General features: G+C 37.8%; 1 protein-coding gene and 1 long non-coding RNA gene across 7 annotated transcripts in view; one reads left to right on the top strand and one right to left on the bottom strand.

Annotated features, from left to right (window-relative positions):
- Positions 1 to 2466: 2466 nt before the first annotated feature.
- LOC134293635 (uncharacterized) lies at positions 2467 to 3464 on the bottom strand. Its single transcript, XR_010000581.1, has 2 exons — positions 3121 to 3464; positions 2467 to 2727 (listed from the first exon to the last, which is right to left on the bottom strand). It is a non-coding gene; the product is annotated as an uncharacterized LOC134293635 (long non-coding RNA).
- A 98-nt stretch (positions 3465 to 3562) lies between these two features.
- The window catches only part of ankrd11 (ankyrin repeat domain containing 11), a 142237-nt gene continuing 134323 nt past the window's right edge, over positions 3563 to 11476 (top strand). For all 6 annotated transcript variants that reach the window (XM_008120648.3, XM_003227439.4, XM_008120645.3 and 3 more), the window contains exon 1: positions 3563 to 3891. The gene's annotated coding sequence lies outside the window, so the exon portion shown is untranslated. The remainder of the gene's footprint in view (positions 3892 to 11476) is intronic.

Raw genomic sequence — 11476 nt, 5'->3', positions numbered from 1 at the left:
TTGTTGCTTAATTTGTAAAATCATAACCTAATTTGATGTTTAATAGGCTTTTCCTTAATCCCTCATTATCCAAGATATTCGCTTATCCAAGGTTCCGCCGGCCCGTTTAGCTTGGATAAGTGAGACTCTACTGTATATCATCATATGGTAATATTATTAGTATTATTACATTTAATATATAATATATAATTAATATTAGTATATGGTATTATTAAAAGTATATTGTATTCCATTATATTATCAATATTATATGTATATACAATATATTATATATTTATTTATAAATTAGTATAAATTATATATATACCGTAGAGTCTCACTTATCCAACATAAATGGGCCGGCAGAACGTTGGATAAGCGAATATGTTGGATAATAAGGAGAGATTAAGAAAAAGCCTATTAAACATCAAAATAGGTTATGCTTTTACAAATTTAGCACCAAAACATCATGTTATACAACAAATTTGACAGAAAAAGTAGTTCATTACACATTAATGCTATGTAGTAATTGCTGTATTTACGAATTTAGCACCAAAATATCACAATGCATTGAAAACATTGACTACAAAAATGTGTTGGATAATCCAGAATGTTGGATAAGTGCATGTTGGATAAGTGAGACTCTACTGTATGTATGTATATATATATGTGTGTGTGTGTATATAAAATTAGCATAGCATGTTGCTATGGCACAGGAGACAAGATGGGGTTATCCTGGTATGATGTCAGTTGTAGTTCATCCACAACTTGATTCATTTTGTAGAATTAAAAAATCATATTTTTCAAATAACCCAGACAACGCCGGGTACCCAAGTTAGAATTATAAATAAATATAATAACAATAATAATATCCCGATTTTTTTTAAACTCAAAACTGGCTCATAGCATAAAATAACACAACAATTAAAATACGCAAAAAGGAAATGTTAAAATTGAATATAGGTATTTGCAGTATCAAACTAATTCCCGTAGGGAGTTTTCCTACTTGAAACCAATGTTCTATGACAATCCAAGCTTGTTATAATACATTTTCCAGAATGGCATTACAAAAAAGCATGGCTCTTTGGAATGGTACTTGTCTCAATGCATTGTAACTTTTCCATGTACTGCTATTTAATTTTGATGAACAAATGCCCAAATCCAGGTGGAGAGGTGGAGAATTATTCCAACTCTATTTGCAAAACAGTTCAGCCATGGAAGGAGGAGAGCAGCCTTTCCCCCAGTGACTTGAAGAACCTGATGCATTGATGAAAGGCACAGAAACCGGTTCAAGGTGTGCTGTTGTGGACTTTAAACAGAGTTAGAGCAAGTTACCCTTGTGCTTTTTTTTCATACTGTCGCTCTCCAGAAATGCAAAGGTATGCAAGATATAATAAGATAGCTGTATCATTTTGTAACTATGATGTTTCATCAGCCTTGAGCTGATTGTATAACAGACCCTTTACATTAAACAAAGAATAATCTTGCTGGAGGCTTATAGAAATCAAGGCAACACGTAGGATATATCTAGACCAAGCATGGGCCAAAGTTGACCCATATCTGAAGTACTGTTTGACAGTTTGTAGACACAGTCATATAAACAGAGTATTCCTTGGTAAAGAGGTGCAGGAAGTGCCTTTGCAATTGACCTATAATTCAGCCTGGGTGTAATAGGTTTTGCTCATTTGCATGTGGGACTTTCCAGCCTCATTAAAAAGGGCGTGAGCTCCATTCAGAAGTTTTTTTTGGGAGGCTCCCCCCCTCCCCCCACCTACTTATCTTTCTACTTTTGGTTCCTCCAAATAGAAGGAATCGCATGCGATCCGAGTTGCAGAAAAAAACTCAGGCTGGATAATCAGGAAAATGCTTCTTAAGCATTGAGCAACAAAGGGAAGAATACACCCTTGTGGTGGACAAGATTATGGCTAGAAGGTCACTAGAGTCACCTTGGAGACTATTGAATGGTTATCAAAGAATGCTCAGACAGCTTCCACACAGCTTTATCTAATCCACATTGAACTGGATTATATGGCAGTGTGGACTCAGATAATCCAGTTCGAAGCAGATACTGTGGATGATCTGCCTTGATATTTTGTTATATGGCAGTCTGTTCAGTGCCTTCCAAGTCACCCAGTCTTGTGTGTGCCCAGGAGGGAGTCTCTCATTTGGTATTTATTTACTACATTTATATCCCAACCTTCTCACCCCGGAGGGGACTCAGAGAAGCTTAAAAATCAAATGTACATACATTATTAGCATAGCCCAATATAAGCATTAAATTACTATATTGTACTATGTCATTTTATGGTAATATTATTAGTAATATTTATATTAGCCATGGGTTGAGCTTTTGGGTTTTAGCTTGCCACTTTTGGACTCTTACTTGCTGAGGCATTCCTGTGGGTATCCCTGTAGATCCTAGGAAGCTATTATTGATTAAGAGCATTGGCGTGCTGGCTGATATCCAAACGGGATGGGCTAGAGATGTCATTGCCTTGGTCCTTTTATTGCTGACTGCTGCTTCCTTATTGCTTTTATTGCTGTAAGAGGCAGTAAGAGCACCTTAAGCTTCAGAGAGCTTCTGTTCAACCATTTCAAAGCTCCCTGCTTGGGCGGTGATGGCACGATCGTCAGCATAGATGAAACTCTATGTCCACTTCTAGCAGTGGCTGGTCATTTGTGTAAATGTTGAACATGGATGACACCAACACTCTCCACTTAGGCAGGCTGTTCTTTTGTTTTCGTAATCTGCAAATTCAACAAAAAAGCTCCTGTTATGGGGCAGATTTCCTATGAAGCGGGTGAGAAGCGACTTGCGGGATAGAAACAAATAATAATAATAATACTTTATTTTTCTATCCTGCCACCATCTTCCCAAAGGGACTTGAGGCGGCTAACATGGAGCAATGCCCAAAACAAAACAGAATAAAGCAGTTACAACAAATAACAAAACAAAAACTAATAACATAAATCAAATAAAATAAACAATTTAAACATTTTAAAAATACAATAAAACACATAAAATCAGAACAAATGAGTAATAATACAGCCTCAACCACTGGAGACAAAAGGGGTCGGGCATATAAAACACAATATCCAAAATAAATAAAATTCGTGGAGACTAGGCCCTGGATTCGTTACCATAGTAACGGTAAGGGAGGGGAGCCGAGGAAGAGGCGAAAGAGATGCGATCACGTGACGGAGATCACGCGCGGGTTGTCCAATCAGCGTCTTTCTCCTAAGCCCCTCCTTCTTTTTTCCCTCCTTTACTGTTGTTGTTATGGTCCACGTCATGCGCAGCTGCGTCACTGTCATGGCGGCGTTGCATCAGCCAATGATGTAGTGCTTTCCATTCCGGCCAATTAAGAGCGGCGTCTCACTTGACCAATAGGGAGGCTCGGGTCTTTGTCGATGGCGCGTTGTTGTGTGACTGCGGCAGGGCGTAAGAAGCAGCGCGGCGGACCAATCCGTGGCGGGGAATGATCGTCGTGGCCAATCAGGCATAGCGTCTCATCGGGCCAATGGGGAAGCGGGGCTCTTGGCGGCGCTGTGCGTGTGAGGGAAGCAGACGGAAGAGGACGACGACGACGAAGGAGGGAGGAAACTGCAGCTGAGGCGAGGAGGAGGCGAAGAAGAAGAAGGAGAAAACTGAGGGGAAAAGCCGGAGCCGAGGGAGGCCGTCGGGAAGGCGAGGCCATGGAGCGGGCGGGCCGGAGGAGACGACGCCGGCAGTGCTGAGGCGGGCGGCGGAGAGGGGGAGGCCCCGCGCTTGCCTCGCCGACCCGCCCGCCCGCCCCCGCCACCAGACCCCGGCGGGCGGGCAGGCGGAGTAGGCCTCGCGCCCCTCAGGCGGACTAGGCCTCGCTCGGCGCTCAAGAAGCCAGCAAGACAGCGGGCGGGCACGCAAGGAAGGTGAGCTAGGCCCCTTCTTACCCCGAAGGGGACTCAGAGCGGCTTTCAAGTTAAATGTACATACAATATATTATATGATTAGATTAGAACAATTACAGTAGAGTCTCACTTATCCAAGACTCGCTTATCAAGCTTTTGGATTTTCCAAGCCATTTTTGTAGTCAATGTTTTCAATATATCGTGATATTTTGGTGCTAAATTCGTAAATACAGTAATTACAACATAGCATTACTGCGTATTGAACTACTTTTTCTGTCAAATTTGTTGTATAACATGCTGTTTTGGTGCTTAATTTGTAAAAATCATAACCTAATTTGATGTTTAATAAGCTTTTCCTTAATCCCTCCTTATTATCCAACATATTTGTTTATCCAACGTTCTGCCGGCCCGTTTATGTTGGATAAGTGAGACTCTACTGTATTGAATATTATACTATACTACTATACTGCAATATTATTAGTAATATTGCATGTAATTTATAATGTATGATTATGTTATATAGATTTATTGTTGGTAATTATATTGTATTACATTATAATATTATGCATATAAACAATATATTATTTGCATAGCACAATATTAGCATTATATAGTACTGTATTTTACTAGACCCCTATACTGCAATATTATTAGTAAATATATTGTATTACATTATATTATCAATATTATGCATATAGACAATATATCATTTGCATAGCACTATATTAGCATTATATAGTACTGTATTGTACTAGACCCCTATACTGCAATATTATTAGTAATATTACATGTAATATATGATATGTTATTATGTTATATAGTTTTATTATTAGTAAATATATTGTATTACATTATATTATCAATATTATGCATATAGACAATATTATTTGCATAGCACAATATTAGCATTTTATAGTACTCTATTGTACTAGACCCCTATGCTGCAATATTATTAGTGATATTACATGTAATGTGTAATATATTATTATTATATTATCATATAGTTTTATTATTAGTAATTATATTGTATTACATTATAATATTATCAACATTATGCATATCAACGATATATTATTAGCATAGCATAATATTAGCATTATATAGTACTGTATTGTACTAGACCCCTATACTGCAATATTATTAGTGATATTACATGTAATATATAATACGTAATTATTATATTGTATTTGTATTGTATTGCATAACTGTAGTATACTAGGCTACTATACTGCAATATTTTACTAATATATAATGTACAACTATTTTACTGTTTTATTAGTATTATAATATTATCAATATTATATGTATATAAGATATATTATTAGCATAGCACAATATTCATATTATATATTATTATCTTGTACTAGACCACCATACCCTAGTATTATTAGTAATATTACATGTAATACATAAATATTATATTGTAATATTAGTATTATATTGCATTACAATATTATGATCAATATTAAATGTACATACAATATATTATATTATTAGCATAGTGCAACATTAGCATTATGTATTACTATCTTGTACTAGGCCAGTATATTGGAATATTATTAGTAATATTACATGCAATATATAATATACAATTATTATCTTGTTTTCTTATTAGTAATATATTATAATGTTATCAACATACGTATGTATGATATATTATATTATTAGCATAGCGCAATATTAGTATTATCTATTATTATTTTTTTCTAGATCACCATGCTGCAATATTATTGGTAGTATTACATGAAATATGTAATACATAATTATTGTATAATTAGTAATATAATGCAATACAATATTATGATCAGTATTATATGTACTTACAATAATATTATATTATATTATTAGCAAAGCATAATATTAGCTTTATATTTTACTATATATACTAGGCTAATTATATTGCAATAGTATTAGTAATATTACATGTAATGTATAATTATTATGTTGAAGTCCAAGTTTGCCCAACTTGGAGGGCCCAAGTTGGCCCAAGCCTGATTTAAATCCTGACTTTAACCCCAAGATGGGATGTATTATTATGTTTATTTATATCTGCTTTGTCTCTCCCAAAGGGGACCCAAGAGGCTTGACAAAAAAGCTGTTAGTTTATCATTTTAAATTATACAAATAGACAAACGTTAAAATAGCATTTAAACAAAAACAGCATTCAAAAATTCACAGTTAAACCTCATCAAAACAAATACATCATTATTATATTTGTTTATACCCCGCTTTGACATAAAAGCATTGGTATAAAATTTAAAATTATACAAATATACAAATGTTGAAATAGAATTTAAACACAAAGCACTCCAAAATTCAGTTAAAATACATCAAAACATATTCAGAGTTAAAAACCACAACATCCCTTAAGTAGATCTTAAACACCTTCATGTTGATTAACAAAAGTTTTTTTTAAGAATTAAACTATGTTTAAGTTACCATTAAAGCAGTTATCAATATATTAAAATGTATTTAAATATATTTAATATATAATATGTATTCACTATAATAAACTCTTAATGTGCTTCACTTAATCTAATGCCAAAAGGTATTCTGAAATAGCTAACATTTATTATATGTAAAAGTAAATTTTCTTTTAATTAAAAAATCAATAAGTAGACAGAGTGTAAAATAAGACAAAATATGCTATTGACATTCTATTGCTGTTCTATGTCAACTCTATCTGTTTGGTGCAAGTTTTTATAAAATATTTTTGTGTTTTTTAAAAATGTACTTTATATATACTTTATTGTATGTATTTTATGTTCATATTGTCTCGACAATATGTTTTTGACTCTATTGAAGTCTGCCTGGAGCAATAAGGAGAGGCGGGTAATAAATAATAGTAATAATAATTTTATTTCTTACCCACATCTCCTAATGGCTCAAGGTAGATCACAGCACAGTCAAAAACACACAAATACTATAAAAATTCTACAAACACATATTAAAATGCGGCATTATAAAAGATACATATCAAAGCATTTCTATAAAGTACACATTAGTCACACAGGACAGAGACCAAACCACAGTACATCTTACTATTTTATTACATTTTATTGTAATTATTATTAGAGTGTCCCTGTCGTTCCTAATGTGGGGGAGATGTTCTATGCAATTCTTTATTAGATTTTTTTAAAAAACAAATTGTCTAATTACTTCTTTATTTGTGGGAGGATATTGCTTTTCCTAACATAGGTGCCTCTGTGGGTTGTTTGTGGATTTCAGATACTTTTGGGGGTGTTTTCCTGTCCAATTAGGTATTTTTGGAGTGGGGAGGGTCTACCAGGGTTAAACTGTAGGACAAATTAGAGCCTGTGTTTGTTTTTTATTTTTGGGGGCCGAGAAATGTGCCTCTCTGTGTGAGCGACTTTTGGAGAAGGGGGCGTGAATGGGGGCTCTTACTATGTATATATTTACTTATTCATTTGTTTTGATTGTTGAGGAGCATAGTTTCTAACATAGGCACCATAGGAAGGACAATTTGGGGGGGAGTCGTGGGTGAATTTGGTTAAAATGTGGCTGCCAGCGTTGGCCATGAAACTGTCTTAGATCCTGTGTTTTCCATTTTGTGGGAGCTTTTCCAGAGAATTGTTCTTTTGTGTAGAATAAACTTTTGGGGAGGGGAATTCATCTATTTTCCTTATTGTGTGATTTTGGGGAGAAACTGCACCATTCCTAACATAGGAACTTATGCGTGTGACTTCGGAGGATGAGGATTCTATATTTTTGTGACAGTTCCCTCCCCAATTTTGTGCATTGTGGCAGTGGGTGGAACGCTCTCCCAGGGTTAACTGGGAGAACCGTCATTGAGGTGTGGCTTTCAAATTTATTTTGTAGGGGAGCCATTTCCAAGAATTTTTTTTTCGTGTCAGGAGCGACTTGACAAACTGCAAGTTGCTTCTGGTGTGAGAGAATTGGCCGTCTGCAAGGACGTTGCCCAGGGGACACCCAGATGTTTTGATGTTTTTATCATCCTTGTGGGAGGCTTCTCTCATGTTCCCGCATGGAGCTGGAACTGATAGAGGGAGCTCATCCGCGCTCTCCCCGGGTGGGATTCGAATCTGGTAGCTTTTCAGATCAGCAACCCAACCTTCAAGTCACAAGGCTTTAATCCACTACGTCATTGGGGGCTCCTACATTTCCAAGAAATGTGTCTTTGTGTGTGTGTGCTTAATATTTTATGCAGGGGGTTTGCTGGTCTGCACATGTGTGTTGACTATTGGGCTACTCACCACAAAGTATTGTGAATATTTTGAGGGGCACTCCCTTCCTGAGAAGGCCGGGTGTGTGTGGCCCCCCTCTTTATTTTGTGTGTAAGTGATAGAGATGAATGGGCCATCCAAGATCCTCAGAAGATTTTTTTGGGCACCCCCTTGCATCCACAAGAGATATGCATAAATGCTGTGAGGAAAGATGGGTAACAAATACAATGTATCATTATTACTAATTGAGGTACCCAGCAATGCCTGAGTTAATTAATGTGTAATGTTATTTATTAGAAAAGTGTTTGTTTTTGGATTTTAGGAATGATCCTATTAGAAAATGCATAAGGATGTGGGTGAACTACAACACACCCATCATTCCGGGTCCATCCCCTCCCCCAAACACCGCCAACAGTTGAAATTGGTCATGATGTGTCCCTATTTTCTGTGGTGTTTGTAGTGGTCTCTGGACGTGGGTGAACTGCAGCTAGCATTGTCCAGGGTCAGACGTCCCCCCCACTCCAAACTCAGCCGTACTTCAAGTTGATCGTGAGGGGTATGTGTGCCACATTTGGTTGAGATCTGTTGTTGGTGGGGATCACAGTTCTCCCTGAACTGCAATTCCCATCATCCAGGGTCAGTAATCCTCCAAACCCTCCAGTATTGCTTCTTTAGTCATGGGGAGTGTGTGTGCCAACTTTGAGCCAGATCTGTTGTTTGCAGGAGTCACAGGGCTCTCTGGAAGTGGGAGCCATCTTGGAAAATACATACATTCACATTTTTACTTAGCTAGCTCAATAGATAATATCTGGAAATCCCCCTTTTCAGGGTGTCTCTGTGTGAGAAAATTTGAGGGCACAATATTCCCTGGTGAGCTGTATATTGATGTGTCTGTGTCTATATATGAGACTTCTGGTGTGCCACATTCTTTGGGGTGATGTTGCTGTTATTAAGAAGAAAGGGGTTGAAATCTACTTTGAGAGGAGGGAGCAGACATGAGTTAGGTTGGAAGAGTGTGTGAGAGGCACATCAGGAAGCGTTTTAAAAACTGAAACAAAACTAAAGTACTTTTAGAGGCTGGATGTGGGCTAAAAAGTAGTGTGGTAGTAAGAAAATAGTAGATAGAAGTAAGAACAATGTGGGTAGGTTGGCTGATATGCAGAAAGAATGTTAAATTGAGAATTAGAGTCAGGTTTTGGGAGCTGGTTTAATTTTTGTTCCCTTCCCCTTTGTTGATGGTGAGGAGGGGGAGGGGTTTGTAATGAAGTCCCTCTTTTGTTAAGGTGTGCATTTGTAACAAGCAAGAGGAGGTGATGGTGATGGGGGTTTTGAGTGTGAATTATGTGATTCAGAATAAGAGGATAATATGGTGGGGGGGGGGTCCTTGGGTATTGATCTGTTTTCCTGTATAATATTCTCCAAGCCAACCACATCACAAAGTGGCCCACTACTCTGTATTTTGTCTATCTGGATAGGCATGTGAAGGGCATATAAGAGTCTTCCTTAGGGGTTTCATAAGGAAGGTTAAACCTGAGATTATTGTTGTTTAGTAGAACCTTTAGGATGGAGAGTTGGCTGGGATCCTAATAGTTAATCCATGACATTTTTTGTGTCATATCAGCTGAGAAAGAGTGGATGTCTGGGCAGGTGCTATTGGGTGGCAGTGGTGGCATGAAGCAGCAGGCTTTTTATTTTTAGTGTCCTGCAGAATGTAAAGTTGTGAGGACACCAGTGTCATGTTGTTTTGTGCATAGAAGGTTGAGACAGGTAGGAGTTTTTTGAAAGGAGGGTAGCTGTGAGAATGCAACTGAAATGTGAGGGAAAGATTTATAGCTGAAAGGCAGCTACTGAAATTGAGGTAGACGTGGAGTGGAAGAGCTGCAGTGTCACGATGGTGCAGGATTGATGGATGGGCTGTAGTCTGGTGTAAGTCACTGCAGAAGGAGTAAGAATTTGGGGGGCTGGGAGAAGGGTAAAAGCAGTGTTTGTTTTTCCCCGATAGAAGTGAAAATTGCATTTCTCTGGTACTACCTATTTCATCATCTCCAGGTCACCATTAGCCCTGTGTATATATGTATAGAGAAGAGCTGATCTGCCTACAAGGCTGGCTGAAATGCACCCCCCCCCCCTTATTTAATCTCTACACTGCTTAGCCTCCTCCTTGGGCTGCCCTCCTTCCTTTCTTCTCAAACAAGAAATAAAAAGCAGCTGTATGTCTTAGAACAGAATTTAAAACCTCTTCCCTACCCCCACTTCTCGAGAAAGAGGATTGATTACATGTTTAGAAAGGCAAATCGTTTCTCCCTCCTCCCCCCACCACCAAAGAAGCCTGGAGGAGCTGAGCCCTCTAATGCCCTCTGCCCTTTTCCCAGAGAAAGCAGCTGTCTTGTGCGGGATGTGTGCATTCGGAGTGAAAACCAGCCTCTTCATGGAGGCACAAGGACTGGTGTGTTCAGAGCAGCCTCTCCTCCTTGAAAGTTGTGCCTCTGTTTTGATATTCGGTTGCAGGAAGGAACTGCTCTCCCTTCCCCCTGCCCTCCTCCGGTTTTGTACACAGATCTCCCTTGTCACAAGGAAGCTGGCCTTGCAGCCGCTGAAGCTGAGCCCATTGCTCTCACTGCCTCCTCTGCAGCTCAAGGCATCTCTGGGGATTGTTCTCGAAATGGAAGAGGGGCAGAATAGCCTAGTCAGGCAGAGTTAGGAAGGCCAGCCCATAAGATTAGCACATTGATGCTTGGAAATTTTCATAGTTGTTATTCCTAGAAGTAGTTCAGCTGTAACAAAAGATGATGTTTTGCATTTTAGTTTTTTTCTAACTCTACAGTGCTTCTGTTAAGTCATCGCCCTATCCCCCCTATGTTGTCAGTTGTTCCATTTCCTGAAGGAAATTTTTTTTTCCTGAAAACATTGATGTTGACTTTTGATAGATTGTAAGTTTTCCTAATAAAAGTATTTTGATTTAAAATCTGCAAACTTTGAGGAGAAATACAGATTCCATTGTAGTAGTAAAAAGAAATATCTTAACTAGAGTTCTTTTGTCTGCTTTTAATGAGTAAAAATGGTTGAAAAATCAGTTTCATTCTTTTAGGGAATAGGGAATCTTTGTGTTCCTTTGTTGCATGTCAGAGAGAAAAAGAACAGGGTCTTTCCCCTCCTGAGCACAAGACCACTGACCTTGGGCTCCTGCCACTACAGACATACTATTTAATGTTGTGAATATTACAAGAAGTCTCACATTATATTTTACTAGGCATTTTTTGTTCTACAACCTAGTATTATTTACTTATCACAGAGTGGAAGCATACTTCCCTTTGTCCTTAAAGTACTTTTTTCTACCCTGTGGCATCCAGTTACATTGGTTTTTCCATGAACGTGAGCAACATAATCAATGACCAGTAATT

The sequence above is a fragment of the Anolis carolinensis genome, unplaced genomic scaffold (assembly GCF_035594765.1).
Source record: "Anolis carolinensis isolate JA03-04 unplaced genomic scaffold, rAnoCar3.1.pri scaffold_9, whole genome shotgun sequence".
Lineage (NCBI taxonomy): Eukaryota > Metazoa > Chordata > Lepidosauria > Squamata > Dactyloidae > Anolis > Anolis carolinensis.
This window is presented reverse-complemented; position numbering and strand designations above follow the sequence as displayed.